We start from the raw sequence: 15,315 nt of genomic DNA, 5'->3' as shown, positions 1-15,315 counted from the left end.
TCAGCCCGTACTCCGCATGTCTTTCTGCCACAACACACCTCATCAATACACTTTCTTTCTGAGGACAGGACTTTCAGACTCAGCCACATCAAGTGTTAGAAATACAGATTTGCTCAGGGCCACCCTGTCACACAACTGCCATTCCCAGCATCAGCGGTCCATCGCATTCACCGTAATACCCTCCCAACACGCTGTCCACCCGCAAACTTTTATCAAGAGTGATTTTTCATCTTTTCTCACCAAAATGTTAAAACAACACAACAACAAGAGGTAATCGCTGCTGGGATCTGCTAGAAGCATTTCCAGCCAATGGCAAGTCTGCATTCACAACTATCAGCATCTTGTAATAGGGCAGGAAATAACCCGCTTGAGTCCTTCACATTTAATCCACATTGTTCTGCTTCCTTAATAAAAAGGCCAACAACATCGAGCACAGAAATCTAACTATATTACATCAATACTGTGGCCACTATCAATCACATTTTAAATCCCACATATAATTAAGTAAATTTGAAATGATTTCTTTTTCAAAATACCTCAAATGATTGACATTCACTTATTTTATTCTCTTTTAGGTCTTTATTAAGCAATTATGATTTCAGTTATCCCATTATCTTGCCTAGGATTCATGCCAAGCCAATAGGGTAAATGGCAATACCCAATTAATTACAGCCTTTCAAAAACACTGGCACACCAGCTTTCTTCAGTCATCTGTGTCTTCCTGCACTTGCTCAAATCCCAACTCCACTAGTTCCCAGTCATAAGCCAGTTCTTCTGAAACTCTTGGATGTAAAGCATCTAACCTGCCAATTTCAGAGCATCTAGCAGACACTTTGTTTTTCCCTGAGATGGGAACTATTTAACCATTACTGAACAGAATTACAATTTCCTTAAATATGGTACAGAAATACCTGCTAAATTCCCTGTCTTTCTGACCCATAACTCTACTGTTTCCACCTAGCAGCACATCAAAGCCTGTCAAAATTATTACACTTCTGACATAAACAACAAGACAGTGGCAAATTAAAGGAAAAATAAATTACATCATTCCGAATCCTTAAATTTTCCTGATCGCAAATGCTCACCAGAATTATTCCAAGGGACTAAGTTGTCAGCTGTTTAAAGTTCGCACAGACTTATCCAACCTGTTCCCAGACTCCAATCTTTTGCTGTTTTTCTTAAGTTACAGTATGCTCCCAACACCACCTGTTCCTTTTCTCCAAATTTCATTAAAGGAAAACTACACCTACACACATGGTAACAAATTGAGACAATTTGACCTGACAAGGTCTTGCACGGGCAAGCAAATTAGAAGCATCACTGCTGCCATTAACCTTTCCAAGTAAATATCAATTATTAAACTTGCTGCACTACCTCTGTCCCCAGTTTGCTGCTGTGAATTAAGAGGGTCATCAGCCTTTTTGACAGATCTTGTTCATTTACACCTGCTGCCTGCCAGCAGGGGAGCCTGCACACCCGCAGCCCGAGTGCTGAGCCAAGCTGCCTTAATTCATCAGTAATTACCCTAATGAGCCACATGCAGGACCCAACTAGGAGGACAAGTTGTTCTGCTAAATGGATGCATTGGTTTCATGGCCACTCTCTGCATACCGGGGTATCACAGCAAGCTGGTCAGAAGCTTCTTTCCCAATGCTGCTTCTAGCTTGGCTGTTTGGCTTCCAGTCCTTTGCTCTGGGTGGTTTTGCCTGAGCTGCAGAAATTCCTCCCAGCTGTACTCCCTGACTGAGCTTTACTATAAAGCTACAATTGTCCTCCCTCCGAAATGGGAGGTGGATGCATGTCCCCGCACCATGGCAGGCTGCCCAAGCTCTGCGGGCAGAGGTGAGGTGGGCTCCAGCCCCGCTGCAGGACCCCTTGGGGGGTCCCGGGCACCTCACCGCAGTACAGACCCATGGCACAGCCGCCAGCAAGCAATGTCACGAACGCACAGGAAAAACACGTTGCGCCTTCTCATACAACACGTTGCCAGAGGCTCACGCAGACATCAGAGCAACACCTGCCACCGTTATTAAGTATTTTAAGGATAGGAGCCAAATAACCTCAACGTACACTTGAGAAGGAGAGGGCAGTCCGAAAATAGCTCCCTACAGAAAAGGACTACAACTGCTAACACACACCATCGAGGGAAGACCCCTCTGCAGCTTGCTGACGTTGCCGACCTGAGAGCACCCAGACAGCACACCGCTGAGCCCTGGCTGGGTGGCAGCGAGCAGCCCTCCTCAGGCCCTGCCAGACGGCCTTTTCCAGCCGGTGTAACTGAGCCCAAACAGACACTAAGGGAGCAGCAGGTATGCAGCTGCATATGTGGGCCAAATTTGAGTATATTTGATCGCGTAGCCTCTAGGTCTCCTCATAATGTTTCAGGAGTCATCTGAGAAGCAAAAAGTCTCCAAATAACGCCAACACCCAAAGCTCGACAAGGGTCTTTGAAAGGTGCTCTCCAGCGTCGGCTCCTGAGACCTGGGTGTGGAAGGGATCCTTTTCTTAAACGTAGGGTGACTACATCACTTCAGGACAGCTAAGCTGCAATAAAATGAAAAGGGACACGGGGAAGACTGAAGTTATTGGATAATTTCTCTCTTCCAAAGGCCAAACCCTGTCCTTCTCCAAATCCTAAGTCAGCAAGACATTCACGTCAGTACGTATTCAGCAAAACCTTTAAATAGGTGCCCAAGTATTTACTTAGCCAGAGCCTCTTTCAGCGCTGAAGTTAACAGGATGCGCTAAAAGCATTATTTAAAACCAAGGCTGTTTGAAGAACAGACAGAGCCTTCTGCAGGATAAATAACACGCCCTACAAGGCAGCACACCGCAGAGAAAAGCTGGCAGCAGGCAATCCCAGCTATCTGCAATAGCTGAGGCTCAGTTTTTACCAGAAATCACAGATTTGTCTTTTGGAACACAAAATACCGTGTTTTCACCCCAGCGGGAGCCAGCCAGCACTGCAGACCAGGCTGGCTTGGCAGGAGGGAGGGGGCAAGGTACAGGAGGCTCTGCGAGGCCGCAAGCCATTTGCATGCTGCAGGTGCTCGCGGACAGTCCCAAGCCATATTCAGAGCCAAGAATTATGAACCCTGCGCTGTGGGACATCATGTAGCATGATTAAATATCATAACTCATTCCAGCAATAACTCCGCTCTCATTAAAGTCCAGCCCTGCTATCCTGCACTGCTGCTGCCTTTTCGTTCCTCCCACCAAAGCTCTCCCCTCCCTATTTCTTCTTATGGGGCGTGGGTGGAGGAATATATGAATGGGCAGAACAGGGTCTCACCTCCCTAAAAAGGGCTTTTTCATTATCACCGCGCCTGTTCTCAGCCCCAGCTTTTTAATCATAGCAGATCAGTCCATTCCCCATTTCCTTACGCCTTCCCAATGTCAGAGGAAAGCACATTTTTATTTGGTGCACCTATTTTCGAATCACGAGCACGCTGCCCCCGCTCATTATTAATAAATACACTTCGATTTATCACAAGCTCCGTTTGAGTGCCACGGGGAGCCTGGGGCAAAAGGAGACAAATTCTTTTCTTAAGTTGTTCTGAAAGGTGCTGGGCTCCCCGACCCTCACCCCCATTAACCCAGTGCAGCTAGTTCGCTCCTACTGGGAGCTCCACGGCTTGCGCAGCGGCAAGCTCGGACTGATCTTGTGCCATCTCAATATATTTGTTCATTATCTTGCGCACACACAGAAGCATTTGGAAATGTACTCGGGGCACAGGCCAAATTGAATCATCTGCCTTCATTTTCCACACGATCTGAAGCTACAGCTGCTACAACAGGCTGTGGGATTTTTATTTTCCTTCCTTAACAGTTTTTCCTCTCTCTTAAAGCCACAGCAGGCTGATTTTAAACCTCTCCCCCTGCTTGGGTTTGCGTCTGCTCTTTACAAAATGGGTCTTGCAGACACACATGGGAGGGAGAAGAATTCCCAGCAACCCATTTCTGTGCTGTTCTGAAGGCAAAAACAGGAAGCAACGCCCTCGGGGAGAGGCATAATTAAAATATTCATCTCGGAGACGCCTGTTCTGGTGGCTCCGGTGGGGCTATTAATACATTAATCCTCTCACCTCTGCCAGCAGCAGGGATGGCAGCCACCACCTCCGTGCTACACCTGGGGAACAAAAGTGCCCCTTCCAGGGCAGGAGGGGGCAAAGAGGTCCTGCAACACTGAGCCCGAGCGTGGCCCTCCAGGAACGCGTCAAGTGCTCGAGAAAGAAGTTTAATTCCGATAAGAGCTTTGGAAGATCAACTTTCATTTCTGTTGAGAGAAAGGACAGACCAGACACAGCCTTCAGATTTTACTGACTTCGTGGCAAATCTATTTTGGCACAGGCCACGTGAAGGTAAGGTACAGCTGAGAGGCATCCAAGTCGCGGGGTTCAGATCCAAGCTTTCTGACCAGAGGCGGGGATGAGCCCCCCTTATCGCACTCATCTCTCTAAACTCATGCTGCTGAATGCCAGTTTACATCTCCTCAGCGCAGAATGACTGTCATCCACGCTGCCAAAGGACCCTTTCTGCCTTTCTATAGGGTCAGCCTAAGGAAGAAAACTTTTCTGCAGATAACGTTTCGTACTAACAAAGATTAGGATTCCCCAAGGCTACAAGAACTGCTACAAGCAACTGTTCCAAAAACTTATCAAAGGAAATTGTATGGCCTGTCCCCTTCCCAACAAACAAGAAAATGATGCTTAACCAATATTTTGGGAAGACTTTTTTTGCCAACATACGCTTGCATTTTATTATCAGCTCCCAGATAAGCTTGCATTTCTCTTGGTGGACTATCAGCAGTAGCAGCTTTCTGCAGCAGGAGACAGTAAACTGCCTTAATAAATACAAATGGACAATTAAATTAAGATGTATTGGAGACTTGGAAAAAGTACTATTTGTGGACGAAACAGTCTGTTAAGGGATTGCACTCAAGGCTAGTTCAATGTATTTTAAGCAGGCAACAATAAGTGGCAGTGAAACATACTACCAGTGCTCTACCCCAATGATTAAAGAGCATGCTGAAATTATAAACGTCTGTTTTCCAGGAGGGAAAAAAAAACAGTCACCAAGTTGCCTCTGGTTTTAATGCTGGAAACAAAACAAACCATTTGGCTTTAAAAATGTACTTCTTTAAACCTGAAAAGACCCATGTATCAAAACAAGGTGGAATCAGCTAAACACATTACTTCTGACTTGTTTCCTTGAAAATCCAGCCTTAATGCATTCTAACAAAATTTATCTATCCCAAGCATACCTCGTAATGAGATCAACTGGGAAAAATATCAGGCTTGTTTGTATATTTTATACTTGCTCTAACTTGGCAGTTTGGAGATTATGTATTCCCCAGGTCCCTCCTTAAATCGTTTCACACGCTGCAATTTGATTTTCTTTGGTTGCCCTTTTCCACAATTTTTTTGATACATTTTATTGAGTTCTGGCTCAGAGGGAAACGTTCCCTTTGAATTAAGGGTGCAATCATTTTTTTCCTCTAAATAAGGACATATGGTGTAGAAAGCAATGTTATGGTCCGAGGATTTTATGATTGAAGTAGGACTCATTTTAAAAAATGACAGTAACATCAGGTTAGATTAGAGTAGTTTTTCTAATTGGGTGGTGCTGCTGCGGATGTTGTGATCAGCTATCTCAGCTATAACTCATTTTAAATATGACATGTCCATTTTTACTTACTGTGATAAAGAGCAAAACAAAGCAAGTTGCTAGGTTATGGCACAGAAGGAAATTTACCCTTTTTAAGAAATTTTATTTTTACATCAATTCACAAGCTTATTCGATCCTTAGCAGCTTAGCGTTTACACATTTGACTAGTATGCAAACTACTGGTTTCTAATTCTGGCTTACCTATTTTCTCTGGATGAGTTACTGAAACATCTTGTATTGCTGTTTACCAGTCTGTAACCCCCTGGTTAATTTTTGCCACTCTCTCTGGGATGCCAGGAGTGTGACTTCACGTTAGCAAAGGATTTCTGTCTAGAGGTTGTCAGTCAGCTGCTGCAGGGGGGTGAGTAACAACCTACCCTAACAAACAATAGTGTTAGTGGAAAGTCAAAATACTCAAACCTGCTGTTGGGTTTCTCAGCTCCTCGAGTAATGTTAGCTACTCATTAATAACCCAGCTTTGCATCTTAACGCTTGTTTTTACACTTTGCCTTCCTAAGCACCTAACTGGAGAGAAACCCCACTTGGTGTCACCATTTTTGAGAGCTGTGACCAAAGAGCGGGGACAGGACAATGCCCTCGGGGACAGGAGAGGCCTTTTGCATTAGTGTCCTGCACCCAGGGGCCGCGAGGAGCAGTGGGGTCAGCATTTCTGTGGCCTGACCGAGGCCCAGGACCAGCTGCAGGCATTCTGCACCGTGTCCATGCCGGCAGGTGGCCCGGGCTGCGGAGCAGGGCCGGCACCGCTTCGCTCTCAGGAGCGCCAGGCTCGCTGCGATGCAATGGCTAATGCTTATTTTGGAGAAGAGCTGGTGCTTAGGCGGGCAAAACCACTCGATTTTCCAGCTGCCATCGGGCCTGCATAGCAAACCGCACACTGTGTGCCCCCAGCCGTACTTGGCAGATGGTAGGAGACAGCTGGGAAAAGCTGGGTTTGACATACGTCAGTGATAAGCCGTGGCAGCGCAGACCTGCTGAGGTTACAGCTAGCGAGGGCGCAGCGTGGCGCTCCGTGCCGCAACGCCGCAGCCCGTCCTCCCCGTGGGGCACACTCAGCACCCAAGGTGGTGACAGGGCGACGGGCTGGCATGCATGGGCTACAGCACAGCGCCCCCCCGACCCATCACAGACCAGCACCCACCCTACAAGTGGTGATCCATCAATGGCGAGCTGTGAGCGACCGCGGGAAAAAAAGTCTAGACACCCTGAACGCCCTCGGCAAAGAAAGCTGAGAAACCAAATAAGCCCACTGGGGCACCTTTGGGTGGGTTTGTAAGTAAATGAAGGCACCTGTAGGTACAAAAAGGACACATCACTAAGGAGATACAGCCTGTAAAACTGGGAGATGACGATAAAGCTATAGCTGGACAAAGGAGATGCATAATCACCATCAAGGAAAATACAGCACTTAATAATTACTGCATCAGTCATAACGCTAAGCCAGCGGGTGCCCCAACTACACTTTAATTTAGCTACAGGTCTTCAGGCATAGCATCCAATAAACACCCTGTGAGAGAGCTGAAAGCCTCTGAGCAAGTTACTAAATAAGATTTGTAGCTTCAAGTTGCACATTAAGGTGATTCGGACCTGCGATTCTCGGTTATAATGCGCCATCCAATATGCATCCAATGAGAAGTTGATTTTGGACTTTTTTTTTGGTGATGTGAAAGAAAGGGATACGCTAAAGATCAGCTCCGGGCTCATACAACAGATGCATCAGGTCTTACCAGCACTAGGGCAGCTGCCTGTACTGGAAGGACCCCTGGAAGGGAAGCAGCTCTGAGCAGGACCGAGGAATGACGGACTAAGCATCAAGCTAGCAAGGAGAGTGCTGTGTTCAGCTGGAGCCAATGGACTAAATTAGGCTGAGTTTACACAATGCTTTTAAACACCATGTAGGAGGCAATCAGAATTGACAGCTTCAACATTGCTGCCATCTATGCATACAGATACCATCTATTAAAGGCTAATATCAACAGCTGTGATGTTCAAAGCAGAAGTAGATTTAATATACATATTAAATTGTCCAAAGCTGCAGGAGATGTTTCAAAATATGTTAGGAAATTCAACCAAGAAAAAATTCTCTGTGCATCACAGTATTTCTCTGCTAGTAATACTACCCATTAAAAGTAAAAGGTCTGAATCAAAGACAAAAGACGATGATAACCTTCAAAGACGATTTTACTAAGAGTAAATCCCCCAAAGGTAAACACATTACTAATGAGTGTCAGATAGGCAAATACATTCAATGCAGTCATGCTTTGTTCTTGGAAAGAAAAGAGACTCACTCCCCAGGCTTCTGGTACCAAAAGAAAGATATTAAGCAGCATTTGCTAAGAACAAACTTTTTAAGAACAAAGTGCAGACCTGGTGCACAAGCCCCAGAAGAATGGGAGATCACGTGCACACGGATAATATGTTTTATTAATTTATTCATCTATTTAATAGATCTTGGAATAGCCACTGAAAAGAAAAAAGTGTCAGGGAAATATTGCAACAGAGCAACTGGGATTGTCTGGGCAGCTGTGGGCACATCACCCTGATACCAGGCTTGAGCAGCAGAAGAAAAACAATCCTTGATTCAATTGACTGAATTAAGTCATATTTCAGACAACAAGGCTTTCGGAAAAATTAATCTTTTTGAATGAGTCCGATTTCATTTCTTTGGTAAGTCTGGTTGAAAAAGGAACCAGAAAAAAATGATATATTTATAATTCTTGGTGCACTCATACTGGAAAATATTCTGATAAAATTAGCATGGTATAAATATCAAGAAAGCATATATTAAATGGGGAACATATCGGCTGAGTTCTCAGAACATTGTGTCAATAAACAATCATCAATGTTTATTATAGATGTCAAAATGATTTAAACAAGGCTTGCAGTTCTTCAATAGTTTCATCAATATCTGGGAAAAATATTATCAAAGCCACTGCTGATAAAATTCAGATGCCAACCATATTTGTTTAAAAGTAAATACGGCAGTTTTAGGCAGCAGCCTGGATCCCTTGAAAGACGCACCTCATTGCAAAGAGCACCTCCAGAAGCAACGCTGCACTACGCTATGAGGAGCGAGGGCACCCAAGGGAACTGAGCTTTTCTGCACTGACCACTGGTAGCAGCTACAGCCTGACCCATGATACAACTGGCCTGAGCTGCTCTGAGTCCTGCTTACCTGGAGCCCAGAGATCTACCGAATGGCCGGGACGAACAGCAAAAGCTGCCAACAGGCACCCAGGTGTGATGCACTGCAGAGCTCCCCCTGCTTAGAGTGGGGAGCTGAAGTTATCACCCCGGTGGTGCAGGAGCATTTTTCATGGCAGCCTGCAAACACTGGGGCTCTTTTCCATAGTTCAAGGCAGGGACGCAAGCATCCCCGTTCTCTCTCAGGGATTCACTCAAACCCTTCCAGAGTCCCACGTGAAAAACCCAATGCTTAATGCAGGAGGGTTTCAGATTCACTGCGAGGACTCCAAGGCACCACAATAGCGCAATTAAAACACCACCAGATGTGTGTCATATAACACACGTTAAAAAAAGAAAAGACATACTGTGTGCAGATACAACAACAATTTGCTGTTCAAATTAATTCAGGAATCAGTACCATCCCTATAAACCCAATATACAAAACATATGCTACTGTAGGCATGCATAAGTTGCAAGCAATTTTTTCCAGATAAAGCCACACATGCAACTAATAAGCTCTAGCAAAAAAAAAAAAAATAAATAGAAGAAACAAAGTAAACAAATACAAAGGCTGCCCAAGGAGCGATGAATCTCACATTGTTCCTGTCAAAGATCACAGCACCAAACCGCCAGAGCCCACAGCCTGCCCTCGGGCTGTGAAAGCCCGGGCTCCTGCAGCCGGGCAGGGGATGAGCACAGCCGAGGGGGAAGGCAGCCAAGACCCAACCCATCGCTTTGCCCACCACCAGCACAACATCAAACTGCAGTGGCGTGGTTGAAATGACAGCAGACGTCTTCCACCTTGCAGGACCAGGCCTAAAACTCAATGTTCTCAGCCACTGCACAAACCAGGCCGCAGTCAGGTCCCTGAAATGTTCTTTCTCCCCTCTGTTGTGTCTGGAGACCCCACAGAAGGCAGGAGCATGGCTCCCACATAGCTGGAGGAAATGCTGGTGTTAACTCGAGGAGCACCCCTTGGATGCAGAGGGAACTGAGGGACGGTTGGCACAAGCTGTGCTATCACTTGGCCTTAGCAAAGAACATATATTTTTCTTTTAACTTCAGCTGCCTTATTCTAGTCAGACCCATGATTTGCTTTTACTGCTAATTCGTACCCTACCAACCCCCTGCTCTCCAGACCTCCTGGGACTTGTCCTTGCCCTGGCAGAGGTCTTCCTCCCACAGCTGGCTGTCCCTCGTCAGGCAGTGCAAAGCTACCTGAGAAACCACGGCTGCTTCAGCAAAGCCCGGCAAGCACCAGAGCCTTCTCCAGGCCCCCAGCATGGAGGTGGGGACGGCAGGGCCCCGGCCGTGCACTTGAAGCAGAAGCAATCCATCTGTTAGGATCGCCCATCGCGACCGGTCGAGACATTAGTGTTGTCAAGGAAACTTTCCGTAGCGCCGTGAGGTCCTACGCCACCACGGAGAGTTTTGTGATTTGAGGAAACACCGTTACAGCCACCAGAGCAGCACAGCCGGCTCCACAGAGATACACAGAAGCAATTTCCTCCCAATGCCCATGGGACATCCTGTTTGCTGTCTGGCATCCTGAAGAAAACAAAAATCTAAGAATAATTACAGCCGAAGCAGCAGGGTGAAGCCCTTTGGTAATTTACGGCCCTGAATAAACGCAAAATGGGTGACAATTATTTTAGCTAATGATCAGCGAACTTGGAGATTAACGTCCACAGCCGAGGAGCGGGGAGCAGCTCTTTATAGGGCAGCACAACGGCTAGGGTAAGCACAGGGCCCTACAAAACAGCTCTTGGACACTTGCTGTCATCAGGGGACACAGGGAATTACCCGAAGACACAATGGAGTGAAGAAAGCTTGATAGAGATGGCCTGGGATCCTGCCCACCTCCTTCCCACCTAACACAGATCGCATCGCTTGATGGTGTTTGGAAAAGGCTTGTTGGCCTGTCCTGTAGCTCTTTCTGTAAGAGAAAGTGTGGGGGAAGGAAGAAAGCCCAAACAAACAAATCCACCAAGGCAGAACTACGGGTGGAGCTAGATCAGGTACTTACTCGGTTCTTTAATGTTCCCTTGTTGCTACCGGTGGATGAGCAGCAAGGGGACACTGGAAATAGGAAGTCGGAACAGCAAAAAGCCTCTAAAATTACAGCGCAAAAACTGAACATGTCTGCTCGAGATGTGAAACTGGTCTCACATGGAGCTTTTGTGCTAACAGTTGTCTCAGTCGATATGCAAATTCCTTATAGCAGTACGTGTCAAGATACCCCTGCACACACATACTATAAATACCCTTGCTCAAAACACTTTACCTTAATGCTATTCACAATGTACCTGACAGCTTCCTATTTCAAACAATATTGCTGCTAAAGGAAACCATTAACGGAGGGCTAAAGGAAACAATCTCATTCACTGAACCAACACTGTTGTCTCGGCAAAACAAAGCAATTAACATCTGAGTTCACAGGAAAATATATTAGCACAACAGATGCATGTGCATGCATTTTGGCCCTTTGGTAAAATGCACTGCTTTTGGGGCCAGATGTTTCTGCTCATGCCAAAGTAGAATCCAGCTGCATCAAGCTGTGAATATTTCTTCTGATCTGTCAAAATCTGCTATGAACTAGAACGGAAAAAAACAGAACTGAAGTTTGAAATAGAAGTCTGTTTTCCACTGGGGATTTTACCACCATCTGTATTTTAAAAGCTTTAGTACAACTTGACAGAGTCTGAAAAAGTTTGCAGCACAATAGGTAAAGCACATTGAAACACCATTCAAATAAGGTATCTGGGAGAGCTGAAACATATGGTAGAAGACTAGTTTTGAACATATTTTTCCCCTAAAAACAATTTAAACATATTAGTTGGATTTACAATGTGTTTAAGTTGTACAGCCTTTCTTGTAATATGCTGCTAGTGTGAGTTGAACTCCTATTATTGACATGAAGGGGTAATATTGAATTACTGGATGAACAAGGTCCTTTTTTAAAAATACCAGCCATGATTTTTTTCTCACGGTTTTTAAAACCATTTTTCGTTTCTTTCATTAATAGAATTACTATGGATTTGCACTGAAGCAAGAGTAAAATGACATCCTTTTCCTGCACCCATAAAAAAGGGAGCCACAACAGAAGCAGAAAAGCTAGGAGTAAAACACGAAAGCCTTTCATAAGAGAAGTTCACAAACCATTCCCTCTTTGCCACGGCTTGGTGCTGTCCTTCCCAGAAACCACCCACCTACCAGGAGCAGCACACTCCCAGCCTGCAGGCCACTTGTGGGAAAACCCTTCATTTATAACACACCAAAATACATTGTTCTAACCCAAAAGGCAGCTCCTCTCTCCCCACTGGGAGAATGCCAGTGGAAGGAGCAGGATAAAACAGTGCCTTGCATCTGCTCAGCAAGTATCTGCACCGTTATCTAAAGGCACATCCTAATGCTGACATTTTCTAAAGTGTCTCAGGTCCCCTGACTCCTAAAGGTGTTGAGATTCCAATCTCCCGTGCTTTACCCTGGAAATTTCAGCTTAAAAAATAATATTAAAAAATCTCCAACAGACAAATACATACGGTACAGTGCAAAGGCTGTGAAATACACCTGGACAGATCTGAACTGAATTCACTGCAGATGAAATTCTGGTTACAGCCCACTCTCCACATTTGTATGCTGGCGCTCAGCAGCTGTGCTGCCTTCCAGGTGTGCTGCGCAGCTTTTCCACTGACAGGGTTATCTATTTTACAACGAATTATGCTAGCAGTGAAAATCACAGTAGAATTGTTTTGAAAGAAGCAGGCCTCAGATGGACAATTTAGATTTCACATAAGTTGAAAGAGGATTTGCAGGTTCAAATTATTAATCAACACCCTGCCAGGCAGGGACCAATAGCAATCTGCCCGTGCTGAGTTTTCTTGGACTTGAACGGTGAAATCTGGATTTTAGATTGACTCGGTGGGGAGAGGGGGTCTTGTGCCTACAGCCCTTTCCTTCTAAAGCATCCAGGCAAAACTGGGCCCTGGATTACGCAGGCAGATACGAACTTCAGGACGGCAGGGAAAGTTCTTCCCCCTGGGAATCAGTGCTTTGGTGCTTCACTTTCTGAGCCACTGGACGAGGGGACAAGTTTGCTTCTCTGTTGTTAAAAACATGACAAGACATTATAAGCTGCCAATGGGGTCATGTGGCCTCTCTGTCGTTAGCAAGAAGCACAGAAAAAAATGATGCCAGAGAAAGGTGGGTACCCGCTGAGCAGCAGCCGATTGCTGCAACAGCTCGGCTCTCCCGCAGCGACAATCGCGATGACGCAGGCTGCTCCAGCAAGGAAGAATTTAATTGTAATGAGCCCCTCGCACAATGTAACAACAGTTAATCACAGATAATCACACAGTGGGTGCTTCTGGTCACATCAGGCTAGGTTTAGCATCATTTTGCTTGACCCATCAAGCTGATACACGCCTGCAAAATTCTGCGGGGCCAGGCTTGCAAATCAATGTCCATGTTAAAAAAACATAATATTATTAAGAAAAAAATCAATAGGGAAATTCTTCGTGATTTTGAAAAAATGCTAGCTAATGCTCTTTTACAAACAACAATTTTAAATGGGTAGAGCCACCATTTGCCGTGCAGTTCTGTACAACCCAACATAACGCCCTGGGGGACGGTCACCGCTGCTGCCGAGCGGACCACTGCCGTGTGCAGGCAGGACGAGCAGTAGCACAGACCTGAGTGCCTCAGTCAAGGCTTGATGGCGTATTTCAGGAGAGCACCCCATCTGTGCGGGTACTTAAAATGCAGCTCTCACATGCCAAACGCCTCCCAGGCTCGGAGCCCGGCAGGCTGACAAGGGGCACCCCGCAGCCCTGCTGCTCGGCACGCTGTGGGCTCCCAAACAGCTGGGTGGGCTCTCAGCTCTGAAGCCCCCGTGTGCACGGTTGAACATTTTGCTGCCGAGCAGTGGACAAGGTGCAAAAGGCAGACGGGGAAGAGGAAGGTGCCAGCCTACGTGTGAGAAGATACACGTATGTGAACAAGACAGGACTGCGCAACACTCGAGCCAGACAGCACCCCTTCCACGTCTCCGTTCTTCTCTCTAGCGTACGTCTTTATTGCAAAGAAGTGTTGCAAGATGAAATTTGGGAGCTCGAGGCTAAAAACAAAGTGGAAAGAAAGGGATATGCTCCCACAGACCTTGATTGAAAGCGGTGATTTTATTTTTATTTTTACCGTAACCGTCTCTCAGAGAAGCCATCCACGAAGTGTCACCCTGCTTCTTCTCCTGTTGCGTTACGTTACAATAACACTGGTTTCCTCTCGCCAGCTACTCATCAAGGATTACCCCCAGCACAGCCCTCTTTTCTTCCACATCTAGTCAGAAAGCAAATTAGTAGCAGCCTGATGGGGGAGTGCTAAATTTTTCATTACAATGTTTCTCCAGAGGTTTGGTGTTTAATAATTTGTACTGTATAAAATTTCACATATGGGAAAACAAGGCACCACACAGCCTCTCCAGATGCCTTTTTTTTTTCTTCCTGCTAATCATGTGAGCCCCCCAGCTAAAGTAGTGGATTTAGGGCATAATTAAAGCTTTATACTTTAATAGTAATATGGGTAAAGCCCAATTTTATTTTTGAGGAGAACATGCCCCGTTTGTAAATTCCCATTTCACTGAGGATCAATTTTCAAACAGGCTTTGTACCTGGGCTTTGTTCCTGGCATGCCATGGAAACAAACCACGCAGGCAGCTCGTGGTGCTGTGCGAGCCACATGCCCCTGCTTCACCGCCGAGGCTCCCTGAAGCCCGACGATCAAGCCGAGAGCAGTGCTGGTGGCACAGGGAACATCTGCAGGAGACCCTTGGCATCATCTGCTCTGCTTTTCATCACACCTTTCGGAAGGGAAGTCTCTCAGATTGGCCCCATGAACTGCAGCCCTCTGACAGCTTTAGCTCGGCCCCCGGCACAGCAGAAGGGAGCTGACTTCGCTGTTGTGCTCCCAAACCACCAAGATTCAAGTAGGACCGAAGTACGGAGCAGATTCTGCTCTAGGTGCTTCACAGCTAATGACCCATCACGTAAGTCCACCTGCTGCTGGAACCTACCAATTGCTATTTCTCAGCCCCAGGCATCTTTCCCTGGGTCCTCCTCGATCCCTTTATCCTCTGAGCAACGTACTGAGGTTGCAGCGATGCCACACTTTGGCAGAGCGTGATGGATGGGAAGGGTACGTGAAATGGAAGAAGGGGTGTTGGCAGCAAAGGCAGGAGACAGATTCCTAGCACGGCCGAGACAGGAATAGTTACACGATGGTCAGCACTCTGAGAACTAATTTTAATTATTTGACGAACTCTAGAGTGCAGCTCCCTTTAAGAATGAAGCATCCAAGCGATTATCTTCCCAGGACAACAACTTACAACATCAAGTCCTCTCCTTCCTCCCCTCCTAAATATCCTCCCAAGTAAATTCAGGAAACACATGC

The 15,315-nt window shown here is 46.1% G+C and overlaps 1 protein-coding gene across 25 annotated transcripts in view; it reads right to left on the bottom strand.

Annotated features, from left to right (window-relative positions):
• The window catches only part of FBRSL1 (fibrosin like 1), a 519,147-nt gene that overhangs the window by 295,553 nt on the left and 208,279 nt on the right, over window positions 1-15,315 (bottom strand). Inside the window, exon 1 of one of the 25 annotated variants that reach the window (XM_083803997.1) lies at window positions 1,086-1,207. The exons of the other annotated variants lie outside the window; for them this stretch is intronic. The gene's annotated coding sequence lies outside the window, so the exon portion shown is untranslated. Of the gene's footprint in view, window positions 1-1,085; window positions 1,208-15,315 lie in introns of those variants that run through there. 25 annotated transcript variants of the gene reach the window in all.

The sequence above is a fragment of the Anser anser genome (genome assembly GCF_964211835.1).
Source record: "Anser anser genome assembly, chromosome: 18".
NCBI classification, from domain to species: domain Eukaryota; kingdom Metazoa; phylum Chordata; class Aves; order Anseriformes; family Anatidae; genus Anser; species Anser anser.
The sequence above is the reverse complement of the archived record's forward strand: the minus strand, read 5'-3'. Positions and strand labels throughout refer to the sequence as shown.